The sequence below is a fragment of the Dermacentor andersoni genome, chromosome 3 (genome assembly GCF_023375885.2).
Source record: "Dermacentor andersoni chromosome 3, qqDerAnde1_hic_scaffold, whole genome shotgun sequence".
Classification (NCBI taxonomy): Eukaryota; Metazoa; Arthropoda; class Arachnida; order Ixodida; family Ixodidae; genus Dermacentor; species Dermacentor andersoni.
The window spans coordinates 45858579-45873614 of NC_092816.1; the positions used below are offsets into that span (position 1 = coordinate 45858579).

General features: G+C 44.0%; 1 protein-coding gene across 3 annotated transcripts in view; it reads right to left on the reverse strand.

The window, feature by feature from the left end:
* Window positions 1-15036, reverse strand: part of LOC140216711 (uncharacterized) — a 350595-nt gene that overhangs the window by 271117 nt on the left and 64442 nt on the right. The window contains exon 4 of one of the 3 annotated variants that reach the window (XR_011893365.1): window positions 13610-13683. The exons of the other annotated variants lie outside the window; for them this stretch is intronic. The gene's annotated coding sequence lies outside the window, so the exon portion shown is untranslated. Of the gene's footprint in view, window positions 1-13609; window positions 13684-15036 lie in introns of those variants that run through there. 3 annotated transcript variants of the gene reach the window in all.

The following is a 15036-nucleotide window of genomic DNA, read 5'->3' on the forward strand; positions in this document are numbered from 1 at the left end:
ACGTTAATAATCAAACCTCTAGGTCTCTTGCAGTAACATCAGGCGTCCCGCAAGGATCAGTCCTTGGTCCCCTTCTATTTTTAATATATATTAACGACCTACCAACACAGGTCTCCTGTAACATTCGCATCTTTGCCGATGACTGTGTTATCTATCGCACAATCAGTAACCCCTCTGATCAACTAACTCTTCAAAGAGATTTAACTTGCGTCCAGGACTGGTGTAACCAATGGCTCATGGAACTAAACCCCGATAAATGCAAACTCATGTCATTTCATCGAAAACGTAATCCTCTCCTGTTCCCTTATACAATTTCGCACGTCACGATAGCATTAACACAGTCTTACAAATACCTAGGCGTAACGTTGTCTAACGATCTAACCTGGAACGCGCATGTCACTAGAGTGATATCATCTGCTAACAGAAGCCTTGGTTTCCTAAAACGTCATCTACGTCTAGCGCCACCAAACCTAAGATTGCTTGCATACAAGTCACTCGTACGCTCTAAGCTGGAATATGCCTCTGCCATCTGGAGCCCTAACCAAAAATATCTAACAAACTGTCTAGAATCAGTGCAGAATCGTGCCACAAGATTCATCCATTCATGCTATTCATATAATGTCAGTATATCATCGTTAAAAGCAGAATCCGGCTTAACAAGCCTGACTTGTCGGCGTCGTATCGCTACTATGTACTTATTTCATAGGTTTTTTTACAGCTCACTTCATCATCCACCCTACATCAGCCCTTCTGCACGCATTTCTCTCCGCATTGGTCATCCCTTTCAAGTCGCCCGTCCACGTACGCACACTACCACGTTTGCCACATCATTCTTCCCACGTTCAGCCTCGGACTGGAACGGCCTTCCACACGACATCGCCGCAATCACCTGCCCATCGACGTTTTTGAACTGTATAATTAACATATTTACCAGCGAGCAAACTTGTACCTAAACATCTTTCCCTTGTGTATATAATTTATTTTAATAGCTACCCACCCCTTATGTAATACCCCCAATCCTGGGGGCCTTTAAGGTAATAAAGTGAAGTGAAGTGAAGTGAAGTGATCGTCGTCATACACTCATCGTCTTTGAATGGTCCTCATGTTGGAGTTCTTGCACTGTCATCGTTATACCAACGTCGTCATTTAAGAATGGTCTTATGATTGTAATCATCCCGCGGTCGTCATACCGCCTTTTTCATTCTATCGACGTCACACAGTCGTCTTCACGCCGCCATGTTCAAGCCTTGCTGTGGCGAGTGGATGTTATCCCAACATGAGAGGATACCGGATCAGGCTACACATGTTCGAGCCAACGGAAGTCTCAGAATGACAACTACAGAATTTTAACAAACGCAAATTCAGAAATATGGTACATTGCTACACGCTTTAATGCTAAGCATTACGATCGACAGTCATCATGAGATGAGTCCTGCAGCAGCATTCTTATATATTCTTTTTTTTTCAATAACAGTTGTCGCTTGGCGTCCTGCAGTTGTGGTGTACTGCAGCAATCGTGACGTCTTTTACTGCGTCGGCTCGGGGCCTGCTATCTACATACATGAGAAATCTGCAATCACTTTTCAGAGAAACCACTGCACCAAATCTTAAGAATTATGTTGAATTTAAAGGAAAGTGCTAAAAATGCAGTGATTTCCGAAAGCGATATCTTATTTAGGCTGTCTACTTTCTTTGCGTAATCCTTAAATAATGCAAAATTTCGAGAAACAAAACTTGACGTGTGGAACTCAACTTGAGCAACTAAAATCAATATTGCAATTCTTCAAACTTCGGTTAATAATACATCTAAAGTAAACAGCAGTGATATATCATACGTCACCCTGATATATACCGCTAATTATTTTGTCAATGTTACATTAGAAACATCCTTCCAAGGTTAGTGATAAACTCACATAAGACGTAAATTCGTGCATAGAAAATTTGTTCGCGTTTGATGCTCCGACAGTTGCAGTTTATAGAAATGCGTATTTGTTTTGCATGGCTGAGTTGCAGATTTGTAAACTTCATGTTTCTGTTCTTCACGTTTACTCATTTCCTGCAATTCTCGTGAAAAATTCTATTGTCTGAATCGAAATTCAATTTGCTGCAATCACTGCAATATAGCTTTATTAAATGCAACAAATTTTATTCAAATCGGTTTGGCGGTTTTCTGATAAAAGCATTTCTGCATGTTACATGTATTGGGCTAGCTGGCATCGGAGAAAAGCTAAAGCGTCTTAATGAGTCACACCGTTTCTATAGGAAGCCCATGAAACAAGCCTGAAGTATCCGCAAGGACATGGTCACCGTGTGGCAGAAAAAAAAAACTGCTCAAGGAAAACATATTCAGTGAAACCTTCGCGGGAGCCGTTATCTGGGCCATACATCTCTCCAGAATACCGACATGCTGTCTGGCCAGTTGTCTAGCAAAATTGTTGATTCATTGCCAGTAAAGCAAAAAGTAGTTGGCAGTCTTCGAGATAACGCTGATGTATAAGCACACTAGTTTGTTGGTGGCAAAAAAAGGAAACTGAACGAAATGCGCCTATCCAGGGTATATCTTGCGTACCTGGGGCGCGATCGGAGATATTTTGTTGGATACGCGTTCTGTTCGGTTGCTGCAAGTCACTTAGGGGCAGTATGCAAAATTTGTGACAACGGGGGGGAGAGAGCAACCAACAGGAAGCGGTGACCTCCCCGGAAGTTTACTTCCGTCGTTTGTCGTCTGCTTGCAGACGGCATACTACAAAACGAAATGTTTGTCGTCTTCCAAATGAACGAAATCTTTATCTAAAAAAATGTATTTTTTCTTCTCAAGCCCAAACACGTTTTCAAATAGTAGTACGTGTGACTACTGCAATTTATAACTATTAGTTTCTTTGCGTCGTCCCTAGGTGGTGTCGCGCACAGCGAGAAGAAAAGGAAACGACGGGAAGAGTGGCGCACTTTTCAAGAGGCAGTGACAACATTCCAGTGGCTCGCTGGCTCCGATGATGGGGTCGATTTCGCTATATCACCAACGAATTACTTCTTTCGAGAAACAAAAACGACGCCGGAATCACTTTCTGCCATTTCTTCAAACGCGTTTCGCACCGCCACCCGCTCTCCTCCTTCCTCTAGAAACGCCAGCGCTACAACCTAAGTTCCCAACGGAAGCGTCATTTTCTCGAATTAAACTATGGATTGAATGCAAACGTGCCATGCCGCAGCCGCCGGTTGGATCCAATCCACCAGACGTACCATGCGAAACCGTATGATCGCTCCAAACTTCCGAGCTACCATCGGTTTCGACGCCTAGCAGACGAAATGATCGGTGGGAGGATGATTGACAGAAGCGTGTCGACATTTTGACGTCACCAAAAACGTAGCCGCGCCCCCTCGGCTGGCGACGTCGGCGCGGAGTAGAGGTCGGTGCGAAATGGAGGTCGTCCGAATCATTGCACAAGTTTGTTTGCTTAGTACAGACTGGACCTAAATATTGTATCCTCAATATGGAACGTACGTGTCTTATCATTTGAGTCATGTCCATATAGCGTTAGGAAATTTTAGAAATACTCAAGGTCGCCTTATCTTTTTACCACGACGCACGCAGAGGAGCATTCGAAATTATGCGAAAAGACACAGGGACGCGTTAACGTAGCCTGTCGTGTAAAAAAAGAATGATTCCAAGCGCAGATCCTTTGCGACTTATCCCCACAAATTTGTGTGAGAAGGTCTTGTTCTCAGCTACAATTACCACAGTTGCCATAGCCATTATGCTGTTCAATTCTTTACTCGCTCTATTGCTGAGTCAGATCCCAGCACCGTAATATAATTACTGGTGCGATTCTCCTGTAATTATGTGAGTATATTCTTCTACTCTAAAATTAACATGTTCGAACAATTGAAAAAACATGAGAATGGACCGTGAGGGCTTGCTAGAAAAATTTCCTTAATAAATACGGATTTGTGTTTTACCTTCTGACATTAGAAGGTCAAAAGGTAAAATGCAAAGCCGTTTTTTTTTTGTTGGAAAATATAGGCCTCACCAAGATTGTAAAAGATGTAAAACAATGTAAGGTGCTTGCTCTAGAGGTTTTTATTTCACTCCAAAAACGCACAAACCGGGTGTGCCTTTCCGTACAATAGTCAGTGAAAACAGCTGTTGGCAGGTTTTGGTTAGCCGCTTTTTGCAGAACCAGTTGAAGCATTTAACTATTGATGATCCTTATGGCATAAAGAATTGTTTTGTCGTCGTTTCCTTTCTGGAAGACAACCATTCAGTAGCCGACATTTTTGCTGTTGACGTCGAATATCTTTATTATTCAATACCACACGATGAGCTATTTCGGAGTGTGATGACGTGCATCGAAGAAAGCGGCGAGGTACATTTTCGCAATGCAACTGGGTTGTCCTCGGTAAATTGAATGTCCCTTCTAGAATTTTATCTAAGCGCAACTTTTATCTGGTTCGAAAATGACCTTTTTATTCAGCAAAATGGTGCTCTTTGTAATATTTTTTTTTATCGTTTGCCGACCGTGCTCTTAAGAGTGCTTTAAACAATGACTCGGTTCAAATTGTTAGATATGTTGACGATTTTCTTGTTCTGATAAAACTGACTAACAACGAATGCTCCGTTAGGGTAGCTGACATTTTAACTCTGTTCAATGACAATGGCAAAGGTTTAACTTTCACACACGAGCTATCTAGGGACGGTAAACTCCAGTTTTTAGAGTTGCAGCTATCCTTACAAACAGGTCACGCTTGTTGGATGTACTCGCCACGTGCACGTAAGGAACTTTTACCTTATGGGTATGCGCACTCAAAGATTGTGCAACGCGCCATTGCTTTGATGTGTCTGGAATCTTCGTTAATAAAATCTTGTCATCACTCTGCGAACCGGAGTTTCATTGCTTAGTTAAGTAGGTTGCAGGCAGGTCGGTTTACCCAAGTGTGGTTGTAACACCATGGTCTCAGAGTTATTGCTTCAGAAACTGCAAGGGAAGCGGCACAAAAGTAACTGTATTACACAAAAGAGGAGGCCTGAAGTTGCGCCGTATTTCCATAGTGTGTCTCACAATCTAAAGAATGTCGCCATTAGATTCCAAATTACGGTAGTGCTTTCTGCTCCTCAGAAACTTTCAATGATGTGCAGCCGTATTTCTGAAACAAGTAAAAAACGAGTTTGTGAAAAGAACCACGCGAAGTCTGTAGATTGCAGCGTCGGTGTAGCATACAATATTCCGTTGTCGTGTGGCAAAGTGTATGTAAGGCAGTCAGGACGCTGTGTTAACGGGCGCCATAGAAAACATGAGCGATCTATACAACAGCTACAGGTTCCAATTTGGCTAAACATTGTAAAGTATGCAAGTGCAAAGCCATGTTTCGTGATACTACGATTTTGAAAAAGAGCCGTGATACCACATTGCATTAGTTCACCATCTTTAACCTTGTACAGTGCCGAATATGGTTTTTTAGATTCAGTTGCGTGAGTGCGCTCTTGTGTCCGGATGTTGGTGGTTCCCGCACATGGTGCTCACTGCGCATGTTCCTCTAGTTTATGCTGTCTATAAAGGATTGGCGCAATAAAATGATGTCAGTTGAGAGTAGTGCCTTGTCCTGTCGTCTTACGTGTGTCCATATTCACTAAACAAAGTAATTATGGATTCGCACCAACTAGCCAGCCAACGCATTGTGCTGGGGTCGATAGCTGAATTCCACTTTGTGAGCCGGTCTACTCGAAGCGGCGGACACTACTTGCACAAAAAAATAAAATGCAGGATTGACTAATTAACAAGAATAATCTGATTAACGTTGTGGCTAATTATCGTATGACGCACATTGCAATTTACAAATTCTAGCCGTGGAGTTCGCAAGGCGGATCTACTTGCAACAAATTTTCATGAAGACATGAGCTTCGAGATAGTATAAATTCCAGAACTTTCCGGAGAAATGCATTGGGGTTCCAGTTACTTGTGTGCTTCAGTGCATGGAACAACGTTTTGTTAACAAATTAACTGGAACGCCAATGCATTTCTACGCGATGTTAGGGAATTTATACTATCTCGAAGCTGATGTCATCTCGAAAATTCGTTGCCAATGAATCTGCCTTTCGAACTCCGCGGCTATAATTTGTAAATTGCAATATGGGCCATAATAAAATTAGGTAAAAACTTAATTAGGGAATTTTAATTATTTAGTCATTATTGCATCTCAATTTTTTTGTGCAAGTATTGTCCGTTGCTTCGAGTAGACCAGCTCATGGACTAGAATTGTGATATAAGCCACAGGCAACCCTCGCCTATGGTTCTCTGCGGACCAAGCGTATCACGTTTTCTTCAATATTCTGTCGCTAGTCACATTGGGTGCCCAAAGTAGGCATTCGATTATTGGCAACATGCTTTCCTTGCGTTTTTTTTTTAATTTCCGTGCCCCTGCACCACACGCACACACAAAAAAAGGCATTGCTGCGGCGCAGCAAATTGTCGCATAGTGAAAGTTCAATTTGATTACTTCTTCTTTTGCGGAAAGTAATGGGCCACGGGTTGCGTTAATTGCCAAATACTCTTATTATATTATTGCGATAGATATTTTATGGACACGCTAGGAGCATTCCTGCCGTCATGGTCGCCCTCATTTCCTGTATAAAGTCCAAGGACAATAACTTCGCCACCACGCGCAGCATGCTGTATGTGCAAGTGAAAGCGTAGGCGGTGGGCGGGGGGGGGGGGGGGGGGGGGGGGGCTTGGGAGGGCCGACGATGATGGCTCAGTCTTGTGTGCGCAAGGGAGAAAAGCGGGGAGGAAGTGCGCCGCCACCTGTCGCGCGCGATACATCAGGGGGAGTGGAGCGAGGAGGGGGGCTGTGACCTGCGAATCCGGTGTTGCGTAAGATTTTTATTGGCCTTGTTTGATGCATTATATACAGTGACTTTTTCTTAGATTTACCTAGATTTATTGGAGACTTATACGCATATAAATATCTTGTTGCGAGGTTTTCTGTATATGTGCAGTGAACGTTGTTTCCAGTGACACTTTTTTTGCCCTTTATCAAGCTGTATCTTCGCATTTGTATACTCCGTTGCATATTCGTATTTCTTGTGCACGAGGGTGAGCCAAATGAAAGTGAGCCAACCCAACACGTGCAGTAATGGTTCGGTTCATTACGTGCGAGGCTCGTGCGTGGCACGCAGTCAGCTGTCATTTACAAAAGTGACACGCAGGCGCGAGGATAAAAGTTCTTTAAAGGTCTCCTCACCAGTCTGGCCATTTTGATCTGACAAGCGCATATCATAAAATGCGCGCTAACGATCGCGTCTCCAAAGTATTACATCACTACACGCCGCGGAAAGATCTGAAATTTCAAACCGAACACCGTGTTTCCTTCTCGTCGCGGCCGCTCTAGGCCGGGATGACGTACTCGTTTACCTGCGCCTACGTATAGGTGTCCGCAGTGTGACGTCGCTCGTGGTGACACGTGACTTCGAGAATTATTCAAGACATCTCTTATTTGTGCAATCTGTTGCTAGAATCTACGAATTGAAGTTTAGATAAATAATAAATACACAAACGGAACGTCTGCATGTTTTTTTTTTCTCTTTCACTTCGCATCGAAGCAAGAGAGATGTACTTCCGCTTCGTCTGCTTCTTCCCACAGTCGTGCGGTCACGTGCACAGGTACCAAAACAATGCCATTTTCTACCGTGTTCCAGCGCGTGATCATGCTGTTCGATCCGCTTGTTCTGCCTCAGTATTCGCGTAGTGCTGAATTATACCGCTAGTTATGTGTCCTTGTGCACAGTGCGCAAAATTGTGCGCTGCGGAAAACGATAACAGCTCGCGCGCAACGCCGCCAGTGAAAGTGCGCGGGGCCGAAGAAGAAAGCGAGGAGAAAAAAAAAGTGAAGGCGGGGCCCATAACGTATGTGTCACGCGATCTTCATGGTCCGGAATGGGGAACGCAGGGAAGGAATTTGACTTACGGAGGCTTGACGGGGCGAGTGGAGAGAGAGTTTCACTATGCAGTGGAGCTCGCCTCCTGAAATCATTCGTTCGCGACACTGAAATATTTTTATCTCGGCTATTAATGAGCCGACTTGAAAAACTTTTGCGGCAACACACTCCCTGCAGGGCACGTAACAACTTCCAGTGTATAACCAACATTTGCTATGTGGCTTGGTGAGGGGACGTTTGATGCCCTCGGACACTGGGTTGAACTTGGTTTCGTGGCATAATTGACACTCCAAAATTTAACAGCGTGGTATCGTGAGGTTTTCGGCAGCTGAAGATGTTTCCCAAAAAGAAATCGGTCGCCTTATGGCTGCCGTGTACGTGGAACAGTGCATTTCATTGGCCACTGTGAAGCGCTGGAGAAAACTGTTCAAAGGACGGGAATGTTGCAAAGACGATCCAAGACTGTGGCAAAGCCACCGTGCAATCACCCCACACGATTGCAAAGGCTGATTAGACGAGGACGGAGGATAAGAATCGATGAATTGGCAGGGCGTGTGAACATCAGTCACCGTTCGGGTCACACCATAATTCATGAACACCTCGATTATCGTATCTTGTGTGCGCAATGCATACCCAAGGTATTGAACCACCACCAGAAGACAGAGAGGTTCGGCGCTGCCTTGATTCATCTAAACCGGTATCACAATGAGGATGACAACTTATTGGCTGCAATTGGGACCGGGGACGAACCATTGTGCCACTACTATGAGCCTGAAACACGACGTCAGATCTTAGAGTGGAAACGTCTGAATTCACCAACCCCAAGGAAAGCAAGGGTCGTCATTCCCGCCGGAAAGGTGTTGTTGACTTTTTTGTTGTTGTTGTTGTCAGCAGTCATTTGCTAAACCTGGAGAGGCTATGAATTGTTTCTGAACTTGTAAAACGTTCGATTTGCTGCGTGTCCGATACAAGAACAAACGACGTGGAAAATTGAGGAATGGGTTCATCTTGCTCCACGAAAATGCCCGTCCCCGCGACGCTGATGTGGTTAACACAAAACTGGCCAAGTTCAAGTGGGAAACGCTGCAACATCCGCCATACAGCCCAGACCTGTTGCCTTGTGACTTTCATATTTTTGAGCATTCGAAAAAAAACAGCTCAAGGGAATCAGATTCGTGGCGGACGATGACGTTAAAGAGTCAGTTACAGACTTTTTGAAGCAGCAATCCAAGGAGTTTTGTGAGACGGGAATCATCTTACTCGTTAATCAGTGGGACAAATGTCTAAATGCACATGGATACTACTTTTAAATAAAGTACGCCGTTAGTCATATATTCACATTGAATCACTTTCATTTCACACGCCCTCGCATATTTTGCAGAACTCGGCTGCATTCTATATGTGCTCTCTGATGCGACGTTAATTTCGGTGCAATTACTTACAATACACGACCGATGACAAGCAGCTCCTCCGCAATACATTCTAACAAAGGACATCGTCATTGAGATTTTCCCCTGGTGGTTGCATATGTACAAAGATGTAAACAAGGTTCTTGAAAGACACAGAGAGAAAGATGCAAATGAGAGAAAGGCAGAGAGGTTAACAAAGTTTCATTAAAGTTCAATTCCTTAAACTGCGGTTAATAATACATCTAAAGTGAACAGCAGTGATATATCATACGCCACCCTGATATATACCGCTAATTATCTTGTCAATGTTACATTAGAAACACCCTTCAAAGGTTAGTGACAAACTCACATAAGACTAAAATCATGCATAAAATTTTGAAACCGGCATGCACTGCTTTGCCGGTTTCAAGCTGATATAATTCTAAAGTTCGTGTGATATTTTCTCTTGGTAATAAATAGACAGAAGACATGGGAGCACTGATATAATTTATGTCGAACACAATTTTTGAGACATACGAGTATATTCTTTTATGAAGAATATGCATATTTTACATGTCTTGGCAATGCGTAGCGTTCAAGAATTCGTTTGCCGTATCTTTTGCAATGGCAATGCAGTTATTAATAATGCATTTTATCCCTTGACAAATTCTATAAGTAGGAGGCCGAGCCTCTGTGTGAGCCTTCCCCCCCCCCCCCCCCCCCCCCGCCGTCCCTAACGAAATTTCTGGCTACGCCAATGGGTGCGGCGTATTCTCGCAGTGGTTATGCCTATGCCATGCAGATTATTGTCTTTCTGTCTCGCCCTCGTCAGGTGAGGTTAACATTGGGTTGCGTTAACATTAGGTTAGGTTAGGGCCCCTCAACAACAACCTCCGACATTTTTTTTTACACATTTCAAACAACGCGCGCATCGCGTAGAGAATGCCGTGACCACCATCTCTGGCTCATGTGGCTGCGCTGTACGTCGCGGGAACGCCAACAATTTCAAAAGCAATCCCGTGGTCGTCCTCTCCTGGCCTTTCCGGTGCCTCCTTGGCACCTTGTGACGTCAGCAGAGTGCTCCTGGTGACGTCACCGGGGTAAAAGCAGTCCATTGGTCGATCGTCGAGGAACACCAGCGCCGACATGACAATTGATCTAACTGTGTATTTCCGAGAGTGGAGGGAGGCACAAGTCCCTTCTGAGCCACTGACCTTCATTTTTTCTCTTTAATGTAGCCTTCATTCAGCTGGCATCACGCGGAGGGCGACTAGGGGCCGACAATGGACGAGCGTTTGATCTGGCATGCTGACGCGACCTGCAACTTTCGCTGCGCTGCGTAGAGTTGGTGAGCGTACGTGGCAAAAGGCGTATAGCGAGAAACAGGAGGTGGCTGGCGTTTTCCTTTTATCTAACGCCTGTAACTGCTTTACCGCGCCATTTCAATACACTTTTTGCGGATACATATCTTCCGATAGACTAGCACACATCTGCCGCTGTGCGACTAATTTTGTAGCTCAGGATGGTGTAGCGGCCCCGTAATAAGTGGGTATGGTATGTGAATAGGTCACACTGGTTTTAGCATTCTCTTGAGCAAGCTACTGCCTACGTTAGTCAGAAATATTGCGTACAAAGTGGGGATGATTTTAACATATTGCGTAATTATCTACCGAACTTCAGATAGAGTATGAAATTTCAATGTACCTTTCCTGAGTAGTTATTGTCAGGATGACAACTTAAATTGGAAGGTAGATTCTATATAACACAGTCTTCAAATGAGAGCTTCTAAAGATTTGGTCTGTACAGGCATCATTTGAAAATAGAAAAAAAAAGAAAATCAGAAATAGAAAATAGAAATATCAAATAGATATAGAAAAAAATAGATCAAATAGAAATAGATCAAATAAAAAAAACGCAAAAATTGCATTTTGCGAAAGAAAAAACGCACTTTTAAGTACGCGTAGCTGTTCACCACAAGAGTTAGAACGTTCTAACAGAATGAATTTTATTCATATTTGTTTGCCTCATCCCAAAGCTTTTCGTAAGGACTACTTTCTTTCTTGGCCACAAATTTCTCCCTGTGACACAGCAGGACTCCCGCTCTGGAAGCCCTTTCCTCAGCAAAACAGGCGGGAGATCTCGCACAATGCGCGTCGCTCGATGCCAAGTGAACACAGAACAGTAGTCTGTGGTACATTTCAGTCATTGTATTTTACGCATGCGGTTTCGGCATATTGGGACACAACGTGGGAAATTTACCGCACGACATTGTTTCCACAATAAATCACAACACAGTTGTAATGAAAGCTGAATATTCTTTTTACCACCCATTAATAATTACGTGCTAGTGCAGGTTGCAATGGACATCAATAAAGCTTTTTCATCGATCCATATCCATTCATTAATAATGTATTCGAATTCCAGTGTTTATTGTTTTCTATTATAATTTTTTTTCTAGGTAAACTATTATGCTCATTGTATGTCAGTCTGTATCATTAGTGTTGCCGTTAACGACTGCACGTTTTGTTTACGGGTTGCTCCCCGATGTAATGTCCATCGGGGGCGTCACCAGTCATCGGAGCAGCCAAACAACACCCCCCCCCCCCCTCTCCCTCCATCAACGACCCGCAGCCCAGCAGGCTGAAGCCAAGGCAGTAGTCTCCTGGCGCGGCCAAGCGAAAGACAGAATGGTTACGTACGGTAAAATCCTCACGCATTACGGTATGGCAAGAATGAAGTACCCAGCTCCCGACGAGTCACTCGATAAGCAGCAGTCGACAACATGGCGATCATTACGGTAGGGCACATTCCCCACACCCTCGCACTACAGTCGCATCGATCCAGAAGTTGGCGCGCCACAATGTAAAGCGCGTGGGGTGGCTCGCGCCGACCTCGACCACATGATCTGCGCATGTCCCGCAGCGACACACATCATTAAACACAACGCAAGCTCTACATTTAAAATAATCACCACGCCCGAGCAGCGGGAAGCTGTGATGCTCAACGTACGCCCGGAGTACCAACTCTGGGCAAGTCGGTTGGGCGCCGCCGCTGCAAAGACTCAAGGTCTGGCCGCCACCAGAGAAAGAAGGCTCCGGTGGGGCTCCCGGCATTCCGCCTCCCTCGACCCCAGCAAGGAGATTTCATAAAGATTTCTCTCCCTCCCTCTCTTTAAGGTGTGCGAATAAATAAAAAAGTAAATGCGAACATACACGTTTTAAATTTCGGCAAACTTCCAACAAAGCAGTCACGTGGACGCAATCCACTAAGGCAGCCAACTCGCTATAAAAATTTGGGGCGACAGCTAAGACTTCATAAAGGGAAAACATTTTGCATATGAAGTCTCATTATTCAGCAAAACGTGCAAATATACGGATACACGAAAACACCAATAGCGTTCCTTCTTAAAATACATCAGACCGGTTAATACGATTCTCGGTTAATTCGATCCCGGCAGGCGTCTATGCATTTTGATGGGTCCAAATTTTCGTAGTTTGATCCTAAATTTGGCTTTGAGCAGATAATTCGAACTTGGCCTATACGAGTGCGCACGCTTGAACCCTATGGTGACCCCAAATGCGATCCCTTTAGTGACAGCCTCTGTCTCGGTGGAGCTCAGGGAACAGTGAATGCACAGAACACGCGTCATCTCTCGTCGAATACGCCTATTTTCGACCCACCCTAGGAAGACTTTCGAGCAACTGGAGCTCACGATTTCAACTTACGGCATTTAACCCTAACGCAGGCCTTCTGTTATTAATGAAGAAAATTGGGCCGGAAATTGCCTGTGCGGTGCAATAGGCCACATGCGAACATCGCCTTAGCAGCGTTTGTATCCTTTAGCGCACAATAATGCTGTACCACTGCGAAGCTTGGTTTAAACTATTGTGTGGCGTAGCTGACTTTAAAAAACCGCAATTTTTCTCGCTAAAATATCGGGTGCGCGTGGGACTTCTACTTTGCTTAGGAGCTTTAATATCACTTCTACATTAGTCTTTCTGCTTTGGACACGTAAAAAGTTTGATTCTTGGGCGTATTAGAATCAGGCAAACACTGTCATTTGAATCAGTGGTGTGGTGGCGTTTTTTTCAGCATCTTTTTTAATTCTGCCCACCGGATAATTCGATCAGTTTCGTCGGTCCCGTCCGGGTCGAATTAACGGAACTGCATGTGCTAATAGACTTGAATGAAAAATCGGTAGCTGCCTTGTCACTTCTGCATGAATGTGTTTCCTTGCACAGCTTAGCCCAGTGTATACTGCCCTTCTACAATACAAAAGAAAGCCAATCTTACCCTGGGAAGAGGCTTGGTAAGCCACAAAATACGCAAGAGGGAAACACGTTTGGCGATGCCGCTTCGAGGTCCCTGCAGAAGATAGGTCTGTGATGTAGCAGATTTCTATGGCGTTTGCTCATGCTTAATTGTTTATCAGTCATAGTTGGATTACATCGAATTCTAAAGGAGCCAAACCCTAAAACAGGGCGTCTACCAAGTTGACATTTCCAAATTCCCTGAGTTTTCCAGGTTTTCCTTGACTGCCTTTGCAAGATAGCCTGAGTGACACAGAACATTGTTTTACGTCAAGACAGGCTGACACTACATGATGTCACTCTCTAGTAAGCATGCTAAAAAACAACAATCCAGCTTGTAAGGTAAGGAGTATCATTTATTTATTTTTTAAAATATGAAGCATGGTTAGTAAAATCCACACCGAATAAAATATATCTGAAAAGAAATGGTAAAACTCATTGCAAATCGAGTGGAGCATTCTCAAATACGAAGAAAAGGGAGATGCATACTTAAACAAATGTTTTCGATTATCCACTTCCGTCACGAATTGTGATCGACTGCCGATACATAGGTGTGAAACATAAGTGGTGCTTGAGACTCCACTGAAAGCAAATCAAGGGGATAGAGTGGCTCTTTGAGCATTTTATGATTAATCACTATAACTACAGAGTAACTAGTTATGCTACGTTTCTTCATAAAAAGAATTAAATCCGCCGCTTGAGTTACCTGCACAAGTTATTCTTTAGCCTCAAGCATTTGAAGAAAGAAAGAAATATATATATTTCAAGGTTGCTACCGACATGCTCAACATCAAGCGTCACATAAAACATGGTAGTGCCCTCACCAAAGCGATACTCTGTAATGGTCAATATGACCGGGAAGCAAAATGGAAGTAATTTAGGTTATCACAATGTTCAATTTGCCGTAAGCCTAATGTTTATGCTCTATTCCTTGCTACCACTGCACAGAAATGGCAAACATAGCTCGCGTGTACAAATGTGGACGCCGCGACTGAAGGTAATATGAGCTATTTTTATCAATTTATAGCAAGCTCATTGATGTGAGCCCCGAACTTTGTTATAAATGATATTGTCAACAGCTGGTGTGTCAACCTCAACTGACCTGACATACTCTCTGGCGGCGCTCAACATCTGAGTGTTGTGTTTCACTGCTTTAAAGAGTTTATTTCGGTTTGCATAAGGGACACCTGCATTCTGGCGCCAGCCAACAACTTGTTTTTTAGCTAAAGCTCCTTGAAAGATACGGTGGCAGGCTTACTTTCCCGTTCATTCTTCAATGCATAAATCCTTTCTGTTCTCGTCCTTCTTCCACCACACATCCTCCCCATGGACCATTTGAAGCATCCTCTTCGTCAGCTGTACAGTCAACGGCCGATTTTTCTCACTCCCTAAGGGCCGCGAAAACGTC